The sequence below is a fragment of the Triturus cristatus genome, chromosome 6, assembly GCF_964204655.1.
Source record: "Triturus cristatus chromosome 6, aTriCri1.1, whole genome shotgun sequence".
NCBI lineage: Eukaryota > Metazoa > Chordata > Amphibia > Caudata > Salamandridae > Triturus > Triturus cristatus.
Window position 1 is genome coordinate 450,789,013 of NC_140589.1, and position 25,351 is coordinate 450,814,363.

The following is a 25,351-nucleotide window of genomic DNA, read 5'->3' on the forward strand; positions in this document are numbered from 1 at the left end:
GCACAGCATCGTATTCATAGCAAAACACAACTAAATGACACAAAACCCCTCGGAGGAGGCCTTTCCTCCCCTGGAACACAACACAAAGGAAAGCACACACAGGAGCCTGACAAAACAAGGTGACACGCACCACGGGCACCCCTAAAGCAGGCTCAGGATGTCAGGTGACGAGGTAAATAAAGGGAAGTGCAGCGCTCACCTGGAGAATTCAGTCACTAATACCTGGTGCTCTACTTGGTCTGTCCTGAGTCAGCTCCCAACATTACAGATATCAACAGATTATGACTTTAAATGAAATAAAAGTTAAGTTAAAATTTAAAAGAGTGTTTTGAATCAAAAACACTGAAATGAACATTGAGTAAATGCATGTCTAGGATGCCAACATTCAAGAAGTTACATAGTAAAAGAAGATAGATGAAAGTGGGTGCAAAAGATTAAATGTAGGATGTTGGGGAGTCACTGAAGACTTGAGCCTGGTTCGAGTCGCATGTCCAGCTCTGGCCAAGACACCACAAATTCACCTCCCCTGCATCCCCTCGTGCACCGCCACCTTATTCCCCCAACACCTCCGGTGTGCAGCACAAGAGGGGCTGGCCAGGGCAGCTGGTTATTCGCATTTCCACAATCAAAATGCAAAAGCCCACAACAATGGTCAGCCGGTCTGCGATGAATGACGTGACAGTGCATTAGAGGGATGGAAGGGGAGAGGGAGTGCTGCCCAAGGAGAGATAGTGAAAGAAAGAGAGAGAGGACAGAAGAGAAAGAATGGTAAAGGGGGAGTAACAGAAGAGGGACTTATCAGAAAGAGACAGAGGAGGGAAGAGACAAAAAGAGGAGAGAATCACAGGGAGAAACGGATAGAGAGAAGACAGAAAGAGGGAGGATAGATAGATAATTTTTTATTGCACAATTAATTAAAATCTTTCCAATAAAAGAAGGTTAAGAACAATATAAAGTGCATAATTTCAAGTGTTAAAGTGCATAATTTCAAGTGTTAAAAATGAAGTGTGATATAGTATGACGTACTATTAATCTAAATGTTTTTAAAAAAAAATATTTAAACATCATTGTCAGCTGAGGAGACATGGAGATTAAAACAATTAGCACAGCATAGGGAGGATGAGGAAGACGAGGCAGATACTGAGACCGATGGAGAATGAGGGAAAGTGAGAGTGGTCACATGACAATTTGTTTGCAAAGTCGACAGGTGTTTGGGCTCTCAGAGCCCAGCCAGGCCCCTGGCTCGGACCGCTCCATGAATTCTCTGGCTAAATGTAGAGTGAGACATTAAGATAAGTAGCAGAGAATCGACCAATGGGAGCGGTGAACCAGTTAAGAATGATTCCGAAACTAAAGAAGACACTAATAAATATTCGGCTTCACATTATTATTGTTTTGCAGAAATCGGAGATAAGCGGTTTCCAAGCGTAACATTAAAATACATAGATAAGAGTCAGGTTGCCAAGGAAACCACCGAAAATAAGTAGGCAACACGGTTAAAACATTTAAACGAATAAATCAGCCTTGTTACCTCCCCGGAAAAGCAGTGAAACTAACTGAAGCATTCGTGAGATCACCACAGACCTTCAGGTGTTAATTCCGATAACATACAGTTGGAAAAACTAACAACTTGCTTGAAGAATTTGCAGAATATATAGAGCGGGGACAGTGACTATCTGCAGAAAGCGAAAAAGGACTGCCTCCCGGGCTCGAGCACAGTAAAGAAATACTGTCTGGGCGCGTCAGGAAGATCATTCAGGGCCTTGCGTCACTGCAGGCTTCTGGCACTCTGTGATGAGCCCGGGCATGAAGAGCTTTTCCCGCCCCGGCCGACAACGTTATCTCCGGTGGCCGCATTACCAGACCCATTACCAGCCCGTAAGAGGGGACTGCGATGTAATAAGGGCACAAGAGAAACGTCCATCAAATTTGATATAAATCCTGGATGGAATGGCACAGAGTCACTGGCTTGACCAGGCCGCAACACCCATTGGACTCAAAGGGCTTCCCTCGTGTGTGGCAGCCCGGGATGAGACAGCTTCCTGGGCACACACACAGCCTCACCCGAGCACTTCACAGGTCTTTAAAAGACCATTTGCATGTTAATGAGGCCTTGCTGTTGTTTCACCCCGTCTAAGAGCCCCTGCAGCTCCACTCTGCCTATTGCGTAAAGACTCAGTGATGGGCACCAACACTTATTTTACAAGTTAAGCACTGGGAGGTGCACAGAGGTACATACCCAGAGAACACGGTATAACATTAACAGCAGGCACCTACAATTTCTGTGTTGAGAGGGTCGTATCAAATAGGTGGAAAGGGAGAGTCCATAACAGAGTAGTATTTTGGCAAAGTAAAGAGGAGGAAGGAAAAGGAAACACAATTTCAGGACAGCCTGTGAGGCAGAGAAATGGAGGGCTTGTAAATAGCAGTATTTTGCTAGGAGCAGATATCTGATCCGGAAGGCAGAACAACAAGCATACCACAGGGAAAATGTTGGCAACTCAAGGAAGAGGTTATGGGTTTTGGAGGGGAGGCTAAGGATACAGGGACCAATAGGAACAGGAGGGAGGAGACAAGATGGGGACAAATGGAAGTGGTGACCAATGGATACCTGGAAAGAGGAGGCGGGGAAGAAGGAAGGAGAATCCAATTCCGATCACGTGAGAATCCAGAATGGGAACCATGCCAATCCTTATTGGGAAAACTCTATATTTCGGGTCCCCTGGCCAAAATGAGAGAATGTGAGCCCAAGAGTAAGACAAGGCTCTAATTGATCTGTTGGAAGAGACCAGAACTGAAAAGGGGATTAGGAACACTTAAAGAGTGGTGATAAAGCCCTTAAGGAGTAACTATTAATACCGGATTCTATTTTCAATACATATACTTTAATAGTGAATATTTTTATGAGTGCTGGGTTACTCCTAGAAGAGATATAATTACTTAATATAGTGAATAAAATCATATTCAATTGGAAAAGACACTTTGTGTATTGGGCCGTTTCTTACAGGTACTTAATTTACTGACCTCAGAGAGTTAGAAGTCTGAGTCTTCTTTACCCTGATTGAAATTCATGACCTGCTGAACACCACATTTGCCAACTTGGACACATCGGCTCGCTGAGCCATTCTGCCAGCATTGAATAGCTAGCTAAATGGATTAGCAGGCCATTGGGAACCATCTCACCAATGCCCTAGTTATTGGACCTTAGAACCAGATTAGCATTCAATATAATGCATTAAATTACCAATGAATCTTCATTAAAGTGCACTTGCACTGCCAATAACTCTAAAGTGTGACTTTTGAATGTAATAACAATGTGAAATTCAATTAATTATAACTTTGCTGAATATGTTCAGGTGAAGTTATGAGACCATTCAGCAGAAGCTGGAAGGATGCGCTTGCAGAAAAGTATGTCTCACTCTGAATGGAAGGCTCAGATGTAGGCAGGCATCTAAACCATTAGGTTCGTCAGACTGCGGCACACATTTCCATTGGTTTCGCCTATGCAGGCACCGATCTCCTATTTCAAACAACTAAAAAAGCATCTGACAATGAAAACACGTTTTCCGTAGGTTTCCCTTCTCCGGATCCCTCTATCCTACCACATCACAACTGAAGAATATAATTGTGTGAATGGTAATAAATCATCCACACACACATGAAAATGTGACTGTCCTATGAGACGTGCTACTTTACTGCTCCGGCTCTGCTGTGTATGTTTCACACCAACCCTTTTGAATGACCTGTTGGGATTTAGTCTTCGCAGCCGCCACAATGTCACATTTAATTTGTTTTATGATTTCCTAATGTGACAGTGCCCTTTTGCCACCCCCCTTATCTTTCACTTGCATCTATATCATTGTTCTTTCACCACCATTCCTTTCTACGCTTCTTCTTGGCTTTGACAAACCTATGTATTATTCCCACTATCCCACCAACTATGACCAACTTAATGTCGGGTGAGTAGCGCGCTTTATAAACCCCTGATTGGTTGATTGATCTTTCTACTCCATTTTGAAAACGTAAATGGCCAAAGTAGACTAGAGCACAGCTCATTCTAAGTTCACTCCTGGATGACTTGCCATTGAATTGCTGGAGCCCGGGTAGCTTCCTGCTAGTGAAAGAGTTGAAATAGAAAATTAAGCTGAACGGAAACAGCCAATATTCTTGCAACAGAAAGACAACAAAGTCACAACTCCCGCAACCTAATGTTTTGAACTAAAGGTAGGTTCCATTACAGCATGTCGCTGTCAGCACTCCTACAAGCAGATCTGGTGTCAGGCTCGGGGGCAAAGGTTCACTCTAAAATTTAGGAATCCCATTGTCAGTAGGCTCATTTCAAACAAATCATTATAGGCTGCCCTCTCTTTGCAATTCAGGGTTTCCTTGCCATTTCTTTATTTGGTGGACTAGCGCAGTACTCTTTGAGTGCCCAATATATATATTTTAAATTTATAGTAGCAAAAACTGAACCGTGGTCCTGCACCCTGATGACATAACTATTGTAGTTGAGCACTTCCGTCCCCTGTCGGTGCAGGCTGCTACACATCCTGCCTTGCAGGGCATCGTATAACTCTCTGTTCACAAACTTTGTTCTGGATGTTCAGCGTCAGTATGATGTCTAAGGTGGTTGAGCTTTAACATTTTAAGATGAATTTTGGTATATGAACAAAGCATTTGCTATGTATGTGCCAGTCTTATTGGGTTCTTCGTTAGTAGTTCTCCCCACCACCATAGGTGCCCAGGATGTCAGTTGCAGTGGCGCAGATCTGCCACATATATTCTGGTCCGCCTCTTAACAGAGTCTGGAGAGTGTAAGGAAGACAGACAACTGTCAGTGTGAAAGCATTTTTCATAATTAAAAAATAATGCCTAATTTAGGCGTTGGCCTGATTAGGCCTCAAACAGCCTACACTCACATCATTTCGCATTTGAAGAAAGAAAGTGCACTGTTATTTTATGTGGAGGAGCTTTCTTCAGATGCACGTGTTTCTCTGGGTGTTTTTCCATTTCAGAGAATAGAAGCCTAGTTCTTGGTAATGTTTATTATATTAATATAATTGCATTATTATGCCTTCCTCACGAGGAAGCCATGTCCAGGATGTTCCTATGTATTGCAATATTTAAGACCATTTCTTAGGATTAAACGAAAGCGCTTTCCATTCGTTGAATGTATCATTATTTGTATAGTTATAAAAATGCACTGTAATTTCCTTCATTTGCATGCACACCTCATACATTAATAAGCAGGAAAGTAGGCGTTTACTAGATGTATTTTAATGAATGTTTCTATGTACTAGAATTTTCATTGGCCTGTGTCTTGTAACATTACTAGTCCAACTCCGTTAGACCATTAGAACTAAATGAGTGGGCAGTGGCGTAACAAAACTTGAAGGTGCCACCCAGCAAAGTACATGGAGGCCCCCCCCCCCTTCGGACTGGCTCAGGAGCACTTAGGCCAGGGTGCTGTTCTGAGGGGGGCCCCCTGGAGCTCGGTTCCCCCTTGCACCGCGGGGGGCTGCAGGGGCCTTTGTTACACCACTGTGTGGGTGTGGCTTTTCTGTTTATAAACTTATATAAAATATAATGCTTTTGGGAAATCTGGCAGTCATTGCCTTCCTTCTTAGGACACAGGCTATGTGCTAGTCTGTTTACTTTATACTTTTTTGGTTTTCTAATGAGACAGACTCTGTGTCAGTCCGCTTTCTTAACTATACTGTGGTTCTGACAGATACTTGCTTTAGAGATTGACCTTCCTTTAATTTTCTTGCATTATTTGAGTCTGACTTATAATTATTCCTTATTCCCCATGCTTTAACTAACCACTTTTTGCCTTCTGTAATAAACTTAATTTTGAATAAACCTTTATGGTTTTGGCTTGAATTCTTTTCTTGTGGAGGTTTCACTAATGGCACAGGACTTAGTCTTATGAAGACTAAGACACACCCAATCCCATGCCTTGATCCCCCTTAATTGTTTCAATTAGAGCATTGACATCAGTGACCACAAGATATGCTTTGGTAAAGGAGAAACCGAGTGCTGTGTAGAGTGCACTGCTATTGGTCAAAAGACAACCTGGAATGTTGAGGAAGAGTGATATCACTCCACAGCATGCACAGAGGGAGAAAGAGCTGTTCAAGTGTGCTGAGGCGAAGAGTGCCAAACTAACCCGCCCACAAAAGAACAAGGTGCGCAAGCAATGGCAAAAGAATCGGATATGCTATCGCTGAAATTGGTACGGTACAACAATGAAAGATCTCCCTCAATGTCTCTAACGTCACACACTGAGAAAAATGTAGACAAAATAATTGTTGCCTGGGCCTCTCGAAGAAGGACTTACCACAGGACCTGAATGTCTACCTGGTGCTATGTCTGACCGTAGGATGGAAGGGTTAAATTATATGGCAGACCAGGAATTGTAGGCATAACTTATATGGCAGACCAGGAATTGTAGGTTGGTGTTTTGGTGTGCACAAAAGGGGAGCTGAAGCGGCGATATACCATCTACTGCCGAAGGGAAACAATTATAGTTGATATTCATCGAGCTGCAGCTGTTTGGATTTAACTTGATTTGAAGTGTGCGCTGTACTACAATTACAATTTGAGTTGTTATGAACAGAAACATAAATATTTTTTTTAAACACTCCTTTCCACCATTACATAGGTTTTATATTAAACACTCTATTTTTAGAATCTGCATGTGGAGTACAATAGTAACTCTAGTTAATCATGTACATTCAGCTACACTGTCACAATTTAGTTATATATTCATTTTACAGGCGCCTTTAAACATTTCCTAGTCTCAGACTATGTGACGTATCTCATCACTTTCCACTCGTACATAATGTATAATATTCGGAATCTCACCCATAAAGTCTTTTGAGCACAGCAAATGGCATTCTCCTACGAGCGTTGGTAAGCGGTGCACCCCTCGCTGCACCTGACTATGCTTAATATACCCTTTCAAAAAAAGATTCGCCTGAAACTCGATTGTGTAACACCCATTCTCCTTAACAACAGTCCTGCTCTCTGTTCCTTCCTCTAGGTTACCTCCCTACTCCCTTACTCCTCAGCTGATGTAATTCCCACGCATGTGGCAGCAGAGCGCTTCTGTACGCCACTGAACCCACTCAATCACCACTGGCCAACCCACATTCCCTATCCTTCTGCCTTATCAAGCTTTACAGTCACTCCCTGCTCACCGGCTCCTACCCAGCTCCTTGAAATCTGCTGCATTCCTCTCCTATTCAGGAAACCAACAGTGTGTCCATTGTCTCATGCCATGCCTTCTTTCTTCCTTTAAACCCCTTGAATTAATTTTCTCAAGAAACTCACTATCTCTCATCTCTGAATGTCATAGATTCCCTCTGACAAGGTTTCTGAACTCTCAATAACAGAGACTGTATAAGCTCACATTGCACTCACCTCAATACACTACACTGTCATTCTCCTCCATTGCTCTGTGTCGTTCACCGTTGTGGATCATATGGCATTGCTTGCTACTCTCCCTTTTGACTTATCCTAACTGGTTCTGCACTCAAGTGGTTCTCCTCCTACATAGCTGATCCTTACATTTCTAGTACATGAATCTCACCCATATACCCATTGTGAGAAGTTGGCCTGGCACATGCTGGTCACTAGTTATAGTGCCCACCTTGCACCAGTCCAATTCGACTCTTATGGTAGATAGGTTTAAGACAACCTTTTAAAGAAAGCTATCCTAGAGGTAGCTGTGGAGAGCAGCCTTCAGGCTAAGTCTCTGAGGAATGTAAAGCAGCTTGTTTTACCTTATAATCTCTTGAATTACCAAATGAAAGGACACCACACAGGTATATATACCAAATATATATGTATTTATTTCTAGACACACTCTACTAATCTCTTTATGAGATTAGAAGCCAGGAACACATTCAAATATTAATGTTTCACAATAAGTTAAGCACAAATATGGCTGGGGCCCTAGGGGCGTACCAGACCATATACTAAAAAAGAGGGTTAGGAAAGTCGACTTGCAGAATGACAAGGCCTAGGGCCTGTAGAATCACTGGGGCTTCACCACTGCAGTGAAAGCAGGTAAGTAATCGACCCACAGGAGGCGCATGCAGTGTGAGAACACAACCGCGGGATCCCTATTGATTATAATGGAGCAAGTCGCGGTTTGATTTTTAAAGTTTTAGGGTACTTCGAGGAAGTCTACAAGCAAGCCACTTACAAGGTAAGTAATTCGAGGGCCAACACACACTAGGGCACCAGAGTGCACGAGTTACCTCACCCAGGGAAGCCGGGTGCATAGGTGTCTATTGGTGTCGGGTCGCGTCGCTGTTTTCTATGGAGACCAAAGAAGACTTGCTGCTTGCGTCGACTGAAGAAGTGTCCGGTGGAATCCAAGGGTGGATTCGAGATGCAGATGACCTGAAAATTGAAGGGACAGTGTTCACAGTCACTTGCCAGTGACCAGGGGCCAGGAAGCTGGTTGCCAACGGAAGTTGGGTGATTTCAGGTGATCAAGGGTGTTTTGACTCTTCGCTCACGAGGTCCAGGAAGGATCGACGATGACCAGCAGCTGGATTTGGAGTGTCCCACGACGTCTGCATCTTACTGAGGTGTCGGCAACGGTATTGGAGCCAACAAGCCTTGGCAACAGCAAGTCTCGTGGAAATCAAAGAAGGTCAGACCAGCAAGGTCTGAGGGACTCACCCAGCGAGGGTGAGTGAGGGCAGGCCTGGAGCAACCAGGGGAGCCCTTTGAGTCAATAAGAAAGTCTTCGGGGGCCCACAAGCCAACGGGCAAGGGATCGCGAAGACGCCTCTTGAGGAAATGCTTCACAGGAGCCCACGGTCACTCGGAACGGGGTAGGCCTCTGATTTTCGCTGCACAACCTGCTGGAGGCTTGGGCCACAAATGGTCCAAAGCACAGGTTCGTAGAACTTCGTGAAGGGGTTGCACTCGACAATAGTGCACGGTTCCCAGGTATTCAGTTCCTCGTCACTCGTGGGGTCCACTTGCCTCAGCTCTGCTGGGGACTCACAATGGCCGTCGAGAAGTCAGGAAATCCACTTCCGGGGCTGCAGGACTTCGAACTCCGGCGGGAGCGGGAAAGTTTGCGACCGTTGATTAGAGTTTCTGGTGCTTGCCAAGCAGGGGAGTCACTCCTTGACTCCAAGGGAGATTCTTCTGTCTTCCAAAGGTAGTGGAACGTCAAAGGGCCAGGATTCTTCTTTGTAGAGCGTCATCCAGGGTTATCTACTTTGCAATGGCAAGGTTTGCTATCTTATACTGAAGATAGGGGAAGGACTAGCTCTATGACCATTCCTCTAGGAGGGTCAGGGTAGGGGGTGGTTACACCCACTTCCCTTTGTCCAGTTTTGCACCAGAGCAGGGACAGGTAGCCCCTGAACCGGTTTGAGCTGGCATACGCACAGAGGAGCCTACTGCTCCCCCAGTGCAGGACTTCAAAGCACTCTAGAAGTGCACCCACCCAGCCCCAATAACACTAAATCCTGTCTGGAAGGTGGTGACACCTCCCTGTGACAGGATGCCGTTTGTTGGGCTTCCTCCACTGCGAGTTTCAGCCAGCAGCAGGAGGGCAGCCCAGTGTCTGTGCTGGTGGCATCCATTTTGTGATGCCAGGGCTCTTACAGATTTCTAGAGTGTTACCACAGTAGACGCATGTCGTCCCCTCTAGAAGGGTGGGATCATGCTCCCACCTCATGGACTGATGTGGGGGTATGATTCCAAGTTGTTTGAAACCAAACACGACATGTTTTGATGCAGTCATTCCAAAGTTAGCATTTGAATGTACTTAAGAGTATATGGTTTAACCGCATCCACAAACAGCCACAGAGAATAGACTCTGCCAGCTGTAGAGGGGCCCTGCTCATGCAGAGGTACCCCCTCACATTGTAAACCAAGCACCCTGCCCTCAGGATTGATAGGGCCTGCCATAGGGGCGGCTGATAGGTTTATATGTATGTGTATGGTGAGATATAGAAACCTATACCTCTGTGAGAAGTGCTAACACTACCTCACCCAGGCTGCAGTAGCAGGCCTGTGGTGTCAGATTTAGTCTGCTTCCCAGGGGTGGCATAATACATGCTTCAGCCCCTGGTAGGCCTATGAAGTACCTATGCCCTAGGAACCTAAGGTACCATATACTAGGGGCTCATAAGGTACCACAGTATCCAATCACTAGTGCATCTAGTATGCACTCAAAGTCGTTTAGAGAGAAACCAGTGTATACATCAGAAAAAAAGTAGGGGCAACATAAGTGCAGACCCTACTCTCCTACACCCATCAACACCATCACTTGTAGGAATTCCCAAGGATCTGTGATGAAACCCCCCTCATTTTCACCTTTTATTCTACCCACCTGGTTAACGTTATCTCTTGACCTGCTACATCAACAATGTTCAAATCTTCTTTTTTCCCCACTTTTAGCTACAGTCTCCCTTTAGGTATCTCAGAGTGCTTAACATCATCAATAATTAGATGGTTCGTATACCTTTCGGCATAAATGTTGGCAAAACGGATACAATCTACTTTTCCAAACCTTCATCCCTAAACTTCTTTCCTTATATTACCCACTTCCCTCAAGACTCACTCTCCCTGTTCCCACTTCAAGAAACTTGGCTGAAGCAACGTTGTACCACAGAAAGATGCAACTCGAATCTTCATCTCCACCATCACCACAACTATTAAACTGCATATATCCGCCTCCCCCCGCCCCGGTTTCCACACAGCCAACGAAATCCTCAAAACTCTGGCTAGATGCGAGCTGGACGCGGGTTCACTTGGCAGGTATGTGAGATCACAGTCACAGGGAAAGTCTTCTGAAAGTACGCAACTCCACCTTCAGAGAAGAGCAGGAAAGAATATATTTAAAAAAACACTCCCACTTGTTTGTGCTTCTTCTCTCATCCTTAGGCCCATTATTTGGGACTCCTGAGCTGTGGAGCCTCGGTCGCTATCAATTAGTCATGCGCTTAAGCACCAGGTGACCTATAATTTCTGGACCTGATTCACAAAAGTAATCTTACACTTTTGTGTAAGTTTACGATTGCTTGCTATCACAAAGGGATTTACGAGTAGTATCTTTACGAGTGTGGTGTCTCCGCACATAAAAAGTCCTATATTTTTATGTGTGGAGACTCCACACTCATAAATATACTAGTTGTAAATACCTATGTGAATAACAAACAATCATTAACTTACACTTTAGTGTGAGCTTGCCATTGTGAATTAGGCTCAAAGTCTCCCATTATATATAGCAAAGGATACTCTCGCGGCGTGCTCTGTGGGAAGTCTGGGCAGAACACACAGGTGCCTTATTTCCCAAGAGAAGCCCTGTAAGGCCCTGTATGCACCCAGGGCCCGATTCACAGAACTAACTTAAGACAAAATCCTAAACTTACTACCATTTTGGTATTCACAGAAGGCACTTACTCATTTTGGTATTCACAGAAGGCACTTACTCATTTCGGTATTCACAGAAGTTAGGAGTCCTAACTTTAGGACTCCTAAATGCCTTCTGTGAATACCGAAAGTCTTAAAATTAGGATTTTTCTCAGTTTAGTAGTAGTATAGTTAGGACTCCTAACTTCAGGACTCCTAAATGCCTTCTGTGAATACCGAAAGTCTTAAAATTAGGATTTTTCTCAATTTAGTAGTCCTAAATCTAAATTTAGGACTACTAAATTGAGAAAAATCCTAATTTTAAGACTTTCGGTATTCACAGAAGGCATTTAGGAGTCCTAAAGTTACGAGTCCTAACTCTACTACTACTAAACTGAGAAAAATCCTAAATTTAAGGCTTTCGGTATTCACAGAAGGCATTTAGGAGTCCTAAAGTTAGGAGTCCTAAACTTAGGACTACTAAATTGAGAAAAATCCTAATTTTAAGACTTTCGGTATTCACAGAAGGCATTTAGGAGTCCTAAAGTTAGGAGTCCTAACTATACTACTACTAAACTGAGAAAAATCCTAATTTTAAGACTTTCGGTATTCACAGAAGGCATTTAGGAGTCCTAAAGTTAGGACTCCTAACTTCTGTGAATACCGAAATGAGTAAGTGCCTTCTGTGAATACCAAAATGAGTAAGTGCCTTCTGTGAATACCAAAATGGTAGTAAGTTTAGGATTTTGTCTTAAGTTAGTTCTGTGAATCGGGCCCCCAGTGTGCAGGTGCTGATGGCCACAAATACCAGGACTGGTTCAAAGCATCAGACATGAGGTCATTCCTCTGCCCCCATGTCCTGCTTCTTTCATCCACTATTGATCCTTGGGTGCGGTATCCCCTTTGTTTGCCTCGCAGCACACGGAAGTAGTTTTTCAGCAGCACATGGGAGCCATTACAGCAATATGCAAGCAATGCAGTAATGATATAATCACATCTTTGCTTGGTGTTAAATCAGACCCTTGCTCAGCAATCCACGAGATTCACCACCAGTTAAAACAAGAACAGATTCCTTCCCTTGTGTACAGTCATGTGATCTATGTAACCCAGCAGAAGCTGCTCTGAAGTACTCAATTCACCAAGGGCATCTTATGGTCAGGTACCCTGTCGCTTGACTGACAGGTGCACACAGCAGAACCAGAATCCCCTACTCACATGTAGTTCACTGCTTCCAGGGCCAGGTTGTCCATTTAATCCATGGGGGATTTCCCCGAGGGAAGTGGGACCGGCTGGAGCCACTGGAGGCTACTTTTCAAGGTTAACAGTCGCTGCCTCGGCCTCCAGCTCTCAGGGTATATGTTAGCAGGCACAGCAGGGAGAGAGAGAGAGAAAAAGAGACAGAGGGAGAATCGGTGGGAGAGGGAGAGAGAGAGAGGGAGAAGGGGAGGGAGAGGGGGAGGGAGAGAGAGGGAGAAAAAGAGACAGAGGGAGAATCGGTGGGAGAGAGAGAGAGGGAGAAGGGGAGGGAGAGGGGGGAGAGAGAGAGAGGGAGAGAGAGAGAGGGAGAAGGGGAGGGAGAAGGGGAGGGAGAAAAGGAGGGAGAAGGGGAAGGGGGAGAGAGAGAGAGAGAGAGGGAGAGAGGGAGAAGGGGAGGGAGAAGGGGAAGGAGCAGGGGGAGAGAGAGAGAGGGAGAGAGGGAGAAGGGGAGGGAGAAGTGGAGGGAGAAGGGGGAGAGAGAGAGAGAGAGAGAGGGAGAGGGAGAGAGGGAGAAGGGGAGGGAGAGGGGGAGAGACAGGGAGAAGGGGAGGGAGAGGGGGAGAGAGAGAGAGAGAGGGTGAAGGGGAGGGAGAGGGGGAGAGAGAGAGAGAGAGAAGGGGAGGGAGAGGGGGAGAGAGAGAGGGAGAAGGGGAGTGAGAGGGAGAGTGAGAGAGGGTTTGGAAAGGAAACGACAGAACAGGAGACAAGAAGGGAGAAGACTGATTGGAGCATTTTGGCAGTTCCGGGTTTAGCATTTTTGCTAGGGTTGCTTTTAGTCCCCAATCCAGCCCTGTTACCCTCTCTCCACCCGTGCGCCACCACCAATGCAGCCAGGGGGAGGAGGATTCAAGACGCTGAAAATGCCATCAAGGGTAATGCTGAGTCGATAGGAGGTAACTGCTCTCTAAATAATTAAAAGCAAAAAAGGTTAAAACAATGGCAGCTCAACCTGTTGGGCAGGCGCATTATCACTGCCTGGCTAGACTGCGAGAAAGAAAGCAGCTGCAATGAGAAAACAAGCATTTGCAAAGCCAATAGGTTATCCCCACAAGACAAGCTACTGGCTTTGCAATGTCTTTTAGCCATGCTGTACAGCAACGCAGAGTGGAGTGGCATGGCATTGAGTGGTGAGCAGTGGCATAGAGTGGAGTGGCTTGGAGTGGTGTAGAGTGACCTGGGGTGGCATAGAGTAGAGTGAAGTCGCACAGAGTGGAGTGGCATAGAGTAGAGGTGGTGTATGTAGAGTGGAGTGGCGTGGAATGCTGTATAGTGGAGTGGAGTGGAGTGGTGAAGCGTGGAGTGGTGTAGAGTGCAGTGGTGTAGAGTGGAGTGGCCTAGAGTGGAGTGGACTGGCATAGAGCAGAGTTGAGTAGAGCAGAGTGGCGTGGGTTAGACTGGAGTAGCATGGAGTGGCATTGCAAAATGGGGTGTGGGGTGGCATAGAGTAGAGGAGAGTACAGTGGTGTAACGTGAAGTGGGGTACAGTGAAGTGGGGTAGAATAGAGTGGCGGAGAGTGGCACTGTGTAGAGTGGAGTGGCATGGTGAAGAGTAGAGTGGCTTAAAGTGGAGTGGAGTGTCACAGAGTAGAAATGACCAACATTGAGTAGAGTGGAGTGCATGGAGTAGAGTGGACTGGCATAGAGTGCAGTGGAACAGAGGAGAGTGGTGCAGACTAGAGTGTGGTAGCGTAGAGTGCAATGGCGTGGAGTAGAGTGGTGCAGAGTAAGTGGCATAGAGTGTAATAGCAGAGTGCAGGGGTGCCGAGTCGAGAAGACTGATATAGAGCGCAAAGGCATAGAGTGCAGTGGTATATAGTAGAAAGGCATAGAGTGCAGTGGCATGGAATACAGTGGTGCCGAGTATAGTGGAGTGGAGTGGATTAGAGTGCTGCAGAGTAGAGTACAGTGGCATAGAGTGCAGTGGGGTAGAGTAGAGTAGTGCAGAGTAGAGTGCAGTAGTTTAAAGTGCAGTGGTGCAGACTAGAGTGCCGTAGAGTGCAGGGGCACAGAGTAGCGTGGCATAGAGTGCAGAGGTGTAGAGAAGAGTGGTGCAGAGTAGTGTGTAGTGTTGTAGGGTGGTGCAGAGTAGAGTGCAGTGGCATAGAGTACATTGGCAGAGTGCAGTGGTGTAGAGAGCAGTTGCGTAGAGTGCTGTGGCGTAGAGTTGTGCAGAGTAAAGTGGTACAAAGTGCAGTGGTATAGAGTAGAGTGGTGTTGAGTAGATTAGAGTGGTGTAGTGTACAGTGGCATAGAGAACAGTGGAAAGTGTGCAGTGGTACAGAGTCACATGGGGTAGACTTCGATGGCATAGAGTAGAGTGCAGTGGTGTAGAGTACAGGGGTAGAGTGCAGTGGCATAGAGTAGAGTGCTGTTACGTAGAGTGCAGTGACGTAGTGTGTTGAGTAGAGTGATCTAGTGTAGAGTGACATAGAGTGCAGTGGCCTAGAGTAGAGTGGTGTGGCGGAACGTGCAGTGGCTTAGAATGCAGTGACTTTCGAGTGTCACAGAGTGCAGTGACATAAAATGCATTGGCGTAGAGTACAATGGCGCAGAGTAGAGTGGTGTAGTGTAGAGTGGCATAGAGTGCAGTGGCCTAGAGTAGAGTAGTGTGGCATAAAGTGCAGTGGCATAGAGTGCAGCTGCACAGAGTGTTGAAGAGTGGAATTGCATAGAGTGTGAATCATAGAGTAGAGAAGAGCAGAGTGGCATAGAGTGCAGGAGCATAGAGTAGAGTGAGTGGTGTAGAGTGCAGTAGTATAGAGTGCAGTGGCATAGAGTGTGAGGTAGTGGGGTGGGAGGGAAAAGAAGTAACATGGAAAGGGAATGGGTTGGAGGGAATAGAAGCTACATGGACGGGGATATGGGAGACAGACTGAAAACACAAGCACTCATATGGAGTGCTTGAACATAATGAAAAAAGTTTCTCCAAAAACATGAGCAGTTGATGGACACAAGTACTTGGTCCATGCTCCAGGGGAGGGACAAACTCAAGAAGAGGACATGATGACTGCATGTCATTACATTCGGGGATGAAGGAAATGTGAGCTGCACTAAAGTAAACAAATGGTAAGTTATGGACAGGCTGTCAGCCCACTGTATGTAAACAACATGTCTCGGGAGACAGCGCTGGCACTGTCTAGGCGAAATCTAAAATATCGGCTACAATGAGACCAACATTCTGAGCACAAGGCAGACAGAAAAACAGGAGGTTGTACCAAGAAAGCAAATAAATAACCCTAAAAAAAAGCTATAAAGTGTCTTTTATTAATAGTTTACAGGGAGTGATGGCACGTAAAATGATCTGGGCCTCCTGCACATCCTGATAAAAGTCTCTTACAATTTCACTTTGACTAGTCACCGCAGAGGATGTACAAAAGCCTTGGGTGGAAAATGTCTGCCATTTTGTAGGGAATTTTAGTGGCTTTGTTCTCATTCAGGGAGGTTTATAGTATCACTAGTCATGGAATGTGTGGTCAAAATCACCTTTGGTGAGATGATATTCAGAAAGGGTTAGACAGCCTGTTGCGTGCAGCGGGCAGAGCAAGAAATCAATTAATTGCTATCGATTTGTAGGTGAAATTGCTTATTCCTTTTAAATATTTACAAAAGATCAAAGAATGGGATAAAAAGGAAAGAACATAAAAACAAATATGCCCTGTGACTAAAATCACACTGTAGATGCGTGAACGGCTTGCAATATGCTTGTGTGAGGAAAGGTAACGTATGGGGGCTCGACATGCTACATACAGATCCACTAACAGCAGTGCTATTCACAAGTGGGGAACAACACACATATTTATACATATATCAAACTGTGTATCCAAATCAGGTAGAAGCGGGTGTTGGGAAAAGGTGAGCACCTTTGCTTCACTGCTATTTATAGACACTGCTGCAAGGAGAAGAAGTGTGCAGAAAAACACATCACTATCACTTGTGGGGGGGGAGGGCGGGGGTAGGAGGTACCATTTTCCTAGCTTTAATTGGGGCCGTGATGCTCTTACAACACAGCCGTCCAGCAGGCGCACAATGGAAGCAACAGTGATGTCTGACTGTGTCATGTAAATGCAGTTAATGCCATGAGTTTATGGGTCCCGGAGTAGCCTGCTAATCGCCAGAAAAGCACTTCAACACCCCATCAGGGGTAACAGGCGCTATATGAATGCAAACCTTTCTTTCTCTTCTATCCCTCCATCTATCCTCACTCCAAATAACTGACTAATCTCCACCACTCAAATTACTTTCATATTTCACCATACTAAGTCACCACTAATCCTTTATGGGGTCCGGAGTAGCGTGCTACTCACCAAAAAAAGCGCTTCAACACCCCATCAGGGGTAAGAAGCGCTATATAAATACAAACCTTTTTTTCCTCTTCTATTCTTCTGCTATCCTTCTGAATCCAAATAACTGATTAACAGATCCATCATTTAAAATGTACTTGCATGTTTCACTATACTAATTCAACACTAATCCTCTATGGGTCCCGGAGTAGTGTGCTACTCGCCAAAATGCGCTTCGAAGCATCGTCAGGGGTAGTAAGCACTATACAAATGCAATTAGAATATAATACAATACAATGAGAATTATCTGGGCTTAATACTTTTAGACCATTCAATCGATCCAGATAAGGAAACTGGGGCACAGATGAGTATTTCCCAGGGTCCCACGATGGGTTGAAAGTTGAGAGCCGGCATTCGATCTCTGATCCTGTTACACAGCGGGCAAATGGGCCACCAGATCTCTCCTCCCTAAAGCCTATCAACAGAAATTAAGAGATTAATTCTGTTGGAGCAGTTTGACCATTTTGATTTAGAAAATGATGATGAATGTATTTTTAATTCAGTCGCCTCATATTTAAGGGCAGTTCGGACATGTATGAGGGGCCTCTGGTAACTGCCCAATATCTGACTAAGCCCCGTTCGGAATGTATACTATTATGGATACTATGCGCTCAGTCTCCTTTTAGAAAAGTTGTGAGTGGTACTCAGTGAGGACCTTGATTAGTGGCAGCTGCACTTATGGATCCTACAGTTTTTATCCTGTAATCCAATATGGCTGGTAGGAGGCTGCTGTTTTATGGGTTCTTTATGTATCCTGAGGGATGCCGATATACCGTCGCTAAGCAGAAGGATGATGTGGATACTATGGGGCATATGCTCTTCGTTCCCATATTTTACTGTGTACACGCTCGCACCTTAGGGGGACCTTTTACTGTAGCCGTGGATCTTATGGGCGTCCCGCTTCTATCCTTTGCTATTCTTTCTATAGACCAAGTGATTGATTTATGTGATTTCATGTATTTATTGATCTATGAACATTTATCATTATATACTGCTTATATTATTGTATGGCAGAATGGCAACACAACAACCAATAAACTGAATTGAAGTATAAACACAGAGTCCATTAGCAGTAAAAATACCATGTGCACTTTCCGTATTTACATTGGCAGAAGATTCAGTGAGATCGAGTTGTGCATTTGAAACTACACACCAGCTTTAGGGCGTACCCGCCATTGGTAAAGCCGGTGCAGTTGCACCGAGACACAGAGCTCTGAGGAGCCCTTTGAACCCTGATAATTGCTGCATTTTACTACTCCTGCAGCAATCAGAGGGGCGAATTCCTTGCTTGCACTAGGACCCATGGCATCTTTAATATGCCACTGAGGAGCTTTTCACACAATAATAGCCAAACGACAATTCAAAGCTTGTTATGTGTGCCAGGGGAGGTCAAAAGTGGCATCTGCCCTCTTGCTATCTGCCCGGGGAAAGTTCAGCGTTCCAGACACTACCTTCCCCATTGCCGTGGAATGATGAATGGTGCTCACTTTGGAGAAGAATAGGTTAATGAACTAGTTTGACTCCAAAGAAACCTTAAATTAAATGTATCCAGAATGTAAATGTGGTGTGAGCTTGAGAGAGGGAGAGAATGCAGACACAGCAAGAACCCACCTTTCTAAGTGTGTCAGCAATGCACGCTATGAGCAGGTGTTGAACCGAGAGCGCCTGAACGTAATATCCCCTTTCCATGCAGAGGCAGGTGCAGCACTGTCCTCACGTCACCACACATCCCTGGTAGTGTGTATCTTCTGGTCTATGAAGTGGTGAAGGTCATCCGATGCCCTTGCACATTGGGTCCATGGCCCTTCTTTGGGTGCGTTCACCTCTTGCTGCGGTGATGCGGCCCAAGGGAGACACATGTCCACGAATGATCCAAGCTTGACTGTCACCACAAATTAATTTCACGCAGGTCGCTGATGAGCCATTGATCGAGCTCTGTTTCCATATTGATGAGGGATATAATAGTAGTGGTAACAGGTTATGCAGTTCTTACCACCCCGTAAAGCCATAAAGACTAAGAGGCGAGAGCTGCTCTCAGCCTCACCAGTCGCTGTAGGTAAACCTGCCTGTGGTATCCTTTGCTCCAGCTACCGGTGATGTAAATGATGCGTTCAAGCAATCCGGGACAGGGATGCCCCTCCCTTCACGACTATATCTTTCAATCAAATCACCCCACATTGCTTCGCAATAACAAATGGCTATGCTTGGGTACAGAAATAAAACTTGAAAAACTAAACCTCAAAAGATGCCATCACCAATCTCGAGGTCTCACTGGGAAGTGGCAAAATCTTCATTAAAAGGGGGAAACCGAAGGAAAGCTGAAATTTGGCATGAGGTGTATGCCTTGATCGACTCTTCTCATGGGACTAGTAGCCAAAATAGCAGAGCACTTCAGACATGATGTCATCTCTAATGCAGTTTTGTTTAGAAACAACCACTTTCAATACATGTCACTGAAAGCAGTGATATTATCTAGAGTATTACTCTGAAATGCACGTGTTCAAGAAATATTTTTTTTGCTTCTCTGTATGAAAGTAGGAGTCTTGTCAGGAAAGATCCAGCATGGGTAATAATCGAAGAAGGGGCAGTCTGATGCAGAATTTCTCGGCCTGATGATTCATCTGCCCTAAACCTAACACACTACTGCTCTCCCAGCAGTGCAACCTACAAACCATCACCGTCCTTTTTCGTAATCACGCCATCTACTCAGCAATTACATCCTCGCTCCTTCTCACAGGTCCACAGACACCAGCTCTCCCTCTGGGCCTTTCTGCCTCGCCATCATCGCAATCTCTTGGAATTCCCACGTGAGTCTTGGCAGAGAGATGGCCAAAACTGCTCAACAACTACATGCTGCTTGGAAGCCGCCATGGTCTTGTCTGATGTTAATGGCATTGTAGTCCTAAAGCTGTGTGCGCCAACACCGTGGACATCACCTGGGAGCCCAGCTGTTCTGTATAACAATATAACACATACCCTTGGGGTTACAAATCAAACAGAGTATTAATCAATCAATCAATCAGGGAATTGTAAGCGCGCTATTCACCCGTGAGGGTCTCAAGGTGCTGAGGGGAGGCGGGGGGTGGGGGGTCCCACAGATCTGTTTAGCCGAAAAGCCATGTCTTGAAGGTCTTCCTGAAGGTGTTCAGGGAGGGGGCGCTTCTGATGTCTCCGGTAGCTCGTTCCAGGTCTTGGGTGCAATGTGAGAAAAGGATCTTCCGCCTGCTCTGGCTCTGTGGATGCGTGGGGTTTCGGCCAGTGCAAGGTTGGAAGATCGGAGGATTCTTTTGGGTACGTGGAAGTTGATTCTGTCGTTGAGGTATTTGGGACGGTGAGTGAGGATTTTGAAAGTGACTTTTCTCCACGAGGAGCCTGTGGAGACTTCGTAGGTGTTGGCTGATGAGTTTGTGTCGGGGGATGCTGAGGACGAGCCTGGCGGCGGTGTTCTGTATTGTCTGGAGTTTGTGGAGTAGGGACTTGTTGATGCCAGCGTAGAGTGCGTTTCCATAGTCCAGTCTGCTGGTGATGAGTGCGTGGGTGACTGTCTTCCTTGACTCAGGGGGGATCCACTTGAAGGTCTTTCGGAGGATGTGGAGGGTGTTGAAGCAACCTTGAGTATCCTTGGCTGACTGCTTGGGCAGCTTGGCTTTTATAGCCTTGATTTCTTTCAAAAAACCCTGCCCACTGAAGCAGCATGAAGATATTACAGCACATAACAGTTTATGCCTATGGCTCAGGAGCAGGTCAGTTGTGCATACGGACACTAGGATGAAACAAGCATTGGCAATGCCAATAAGTCTGGCTTATAAATTCACTGTCAAGCCAGACCTAAAAATGAATGCATGTTAATGACTGCCCTCCTCCAATCTATGCTCCTGCCAGAAATGAGCGCTCTAATTTATCTGGTTACCTAAGGCACTTTAATAGCACTTCAATCAGGGGAGGCTGGTGTTAAGGGATGAAAGGGGCGTTGGCCCCCTACTAGCTTCGGGACTAGCATCGGGAGCGATGGGAGGAGATAAAAGAGAGAGACTGTACGCCATGCAGCAGCTTCAAATGAAGTGCTCACTGCTGCGTGTGATTACAAATTCAGTATTTTTTTGGGGGAAGGTAGGAGGTCAGAGACTTCTTGCGCATGTGCTGGCCAGGGCGAGGACTATTGCTCGCCCTCGAAGCACATGCAAGAAGAGTGATGTCAGCCTGAAGGGAGTGGCCAGAGAAAGCGGCAAATGGTTGGTTTTAATTGGGGCGCTTATGCTGCGGCCCAGACGGTTTCAAAAGAGTGCTATTGAAATGAATGGCAAGGGGCAGGGCTTTCCTATCTAAAGACAGAGTAGTGGGTGGCAACAATTGGAGCACTCCCTTGCTTTTGCGCTAATTTTAGGCCTTCTCATTGGATAATGGGAGCAGGGGGCGTGGGCTGTGGAAGAGTTTGGCTGCGCACCTCTGATTTCGGCATAATAGGTACGCAGCAGGTGTGCTGTATTCCATGTGTTTGCTGCTCGGGACAGACACTGGCACCGGCTGCAGTCACTGTAGAAGAGAGCAGCACAAGTTCAAAATTATGCAGAGTGCAGGCGGCTCAGTCCCAGCATCTCCACCGACTCTCCTTTGATCTTGGCATCGTTGCCCGCAGACACCATCTCTCTTAAGAGTTCAAATCGGCCTGCCATGCCGCCGGCCTGGCTACGGTACTGAGGTGACTGCGAGGGAAGGGCATGCTTACACCGGGCTACAGCAACAAACGCAAGTAAGTCTCACTTTCTCCACCCAGATGAAGCTGCTCATTCCTACGACGGGGTTGTGGCTGCCAACAACCTTCTCTTCTCTGAAGCCCAAAAAGGCACGCTTCCTAAAAGACAGACAGAGTTATGGTATGTTGAGGTATGGTATGGCGCCACTTGCCAAAGCACTCCCTTTCCCCTTTTTGGGGAAGGATCCAGTAAGTAGGCCTTGGAGTCTCAGAAACCCCTCTGAGAGAGTCAACTGCGTAAAGGGAACCTCACGCAGCGGAGATGTGGGAATTATACCACTTCCCCTGGGATCACAGCTTACTGGACCTTGGACGCAGCTTTTACTCGTCTACCGGTTTGTGCCCCCGTCACCCTCTCCCTCCTCTTTCATGCTCTGTCTCTCCCCCTCCCCCACCGCTTTCCCTCTTTTATTCTTTGTCTACTTTCTCTGCTCCTATCCCCTCTTCCCTGAATCTCTCCCCTTGCCTGCTACGCCGCCTAGCCCCCTGTCCCTTCTGCCCTTTGACTAAGCACTCCTTCCCCCCTGTTGGGGAAAGATCCAATTACTTACACTCTGGAGTCTCAGTGATCCCTCTGAGAGAGTCCACTGCGCCAAGGGAGCCACTCACAGCTGAGGTATGGTGTGGCGCCCCTTGCCAAAGCACTCCCGCTCCCCTTTTTGGGGAAGGATCCAGTATATAGGCCTTGGAGTCTCAGAGACCCCTCGGAGAGAGTCCACTGCGTAAAGGGAGCCGCACGCAGCGGAGATGGGGGAATGATACCACTTCCCCTGAGATCACAGCTTTCTGGACTTTGGACGCAGTTATTACTCGTCTACTGGTTTGTGCCCCCGTCACCCTCCCCTTCCTCTTTCATACTGTGTCTCTCACCCTCCCCCTCCACTTTCCCCCTTCATTCTCTGTCTACTTCCCCTGCTCCTACCCCCTCTCCCCTGAATCTCACCGCTTGCATGATTTTTCCCTCACATATATGTCCCTATTGTTTATCTCGACCTAACATGTAACTGTGTAGCTATGCTCTAAAACTGTGTAACCTTTGTAACGATGTAATCTGCAACTATGTTCTGATACTCATGTAAAGCGCTCTGATACCTCCGGGTCTAGCCAGCGCTATATAAAGCCTTTCAAAATCAAACACTCCATCATTTGCTCCGAGCATTCATTTTCTTTCTTTTCGGGACAATAAATTGACTGTATCTGTTTTGAGTCGGCTCAATAGCGCCGGCAAAGATGGATACCATGAGGAGGTGCCCCTGTGCTGGGGTACTCAATGCAACTCTTAGCTGTCCAGAGAGGGGCGGTTCCTCTTCAGGGGCGGGAGTGGCGTCGCGCCCCTGTGTGAGGTGCCCAGTGCCTAAGTTTAGAAATACGTCCTTTACTAGGACTGGGCACCTGGATGCTCACTCCGTACATTACCCTTGCAGGGGGAACGGTGTAACAAGTCAAAGGGGGGTGGCTAATGTGGGTGATTGGCAATGCCAAATACCTATTACAAATCTACCTTGGAAACACCCTTTATAATTTCATGCTCTGGCACTTATTTATTGCACAGGTTTTTTATCTTGTGGTCGTGTGACAAGCCATGCACACTCGGTTCACGCAGTAGATGGCATGATGCTTATGACGCTGCTACATGCTGGTAGATGCATTCCTTAATTGTTTCATTTTACCCATATCATAGGGGTCACGAAAGTGACATCACGCGTCTTTTGTTCCGGATGACACCACAATAAGTGACATCACAGAACACTGTACTCAGAAAACGCAGAGAGGTGTTTCCTAAAGCTAGCAAAAACGTAGAAAAAAAACATACTCCTATCAAAATGAGAAGCCTGACTGTAAAAAATAAATCTGTTCCAATGGATTTCAAGAGTCATTACAGGCATTTTGATGAAGTGGACACATGAAGTTTGCATTACAAGTTGGCATCAGGCTCCTCTCTGAGGAAGGGACACTTTTAACTGAGTTCTTTGCCCCTGTGGTGCTGTGTTCTCATTTCTAGAATCATCTCTTAACCCAAGGCTTGAGTGCCCTCAATGTCTGCGGGCAGGGTGCTTGGCGGGGGATGGGTGGGTGGGTGAGGGAATGGGAGAGTCTCTAGATGGAAGGATGGATGTATGCATGAACAGATGAATGCAGTGGATGATGGAAACATGGATGAATGAATGAGGATGATTAGGTGAATGATGTATTGACTGAACGTCCTTATGCCGGCTGTACTCGCTCACTATGTAAAATTCATCTCCAACTTTTACGCCCTACCACTTTGAAATGTCACCAGCCACCACGGATTTCAATGGTATGTGTGTGCCCCTAAAAGGTCAGGCTCAGGCAGCTGGATGATTAAACAAAATGATCACAGCTGAGTGGAAGGCATGCACTTTTTTTGTGGAAGTACACAACGTCTGCTCAATCAGAACGTGTACTTTTGACTCCCAACATGTGGGCAGAGCCAGAGCCTCTGTCCTGGTGATACTCACGTAATTGTCTGGTGACAGCTGCGCTTTTAAGCCAGACCATAAAAACGGTATTATCATATTCATAACACACAGTACAGTGAGATGGCTTTTCAATACTCACCAACTTCTGGTAGTTGCAACTCAGGTGTCGTGGGCTGAGAGTATGTACATGTCAATAAACAGAGGCAGCTGTGCAGTCCGATAACATGACTCTTATAGGGAATAAATACAGCGACTGACCACCTTCCTAAATGGCTGTGTGATTATTCTGGCAACTTTCACTCTGTTCTCTGGGTTTCCGCTGATTGCACGGTGGATTCGAACCAGATGAGTACTAAGGCAGCTATTCATTGGCCTTTGGTGAAGAACACACTCAAAATGCACAGTGAACCATGTTGGACAGTACTATTCCCGGATCCAGTATGATTGCGTATCCACACGAGCCAACATACGATATAGGAAATTTACATGAAACAAATATAAGGCTATATAAGACTTAAGGTCAGTCATTTTGGCACTTCAAGGCCAAAAGGAAACTGCTACACTTTAATTTAAAGTAGAAGCCAAGGAAGAACAGATTAAGACACTGGAATTTCACCCTCAACGTTTGCGCACGGTAGAAGTTCCTGTCCAAACAGACGGCACGCACCAGACCAACAGCACATCTGCAGGAGCTTACAGTCCCTTGATTTAGATTATTGGATGCAAAGCTTTAGGACAACCATTTTTGACGATTTACAGCTAATACAAGCTAAAGTGAATGCCTGAAACAAGTAGCCAAGAAATAAAAATGTCCACAGTGTATTGCACTGTGTTTAAAGCATCATTTCCAGATTTGGAGCAGTCTCCTTCTAGCTTGTTAAAAATGAGGAACCGGAGGGCCTTTTCAAATACAAACCTCTCCTTCACTCCCCAGATTAAAGCAGCGCTCAAAGAAAATATGTTTGCAGCTTTCCATGCTCCGGGAATTCTCCCAGCCCTTCACACTAGTCTGAGCGGATGAGTCTGGTTGTGGCATGTTCCTGAAGAAAAACAAACTCTTGATAAGGCTGCAAAAGTTTCAGATAAATCGAAAAGTTAAATTCGACAAGAAAACGTGGCATCTGCTCTCGGGGAACACAAGGATCAAACTCTTTGCACTGTACAGACAG

The 25,351-nt window shown here is 45.9% G+C and overlaps 1 protein-coding gene across 2 annotated transcripts in view; it reads right to left on the reverse strand.

Moving 5' to 3' along the window:
• Positions 1-25,351, reverse strand: part of DST (dystonin) — a 1,436,897-nt gene that overhangs the window by 1,335,736 nt on the left and 75,810 nt on the right. The window lies entirely within an intron of this gene.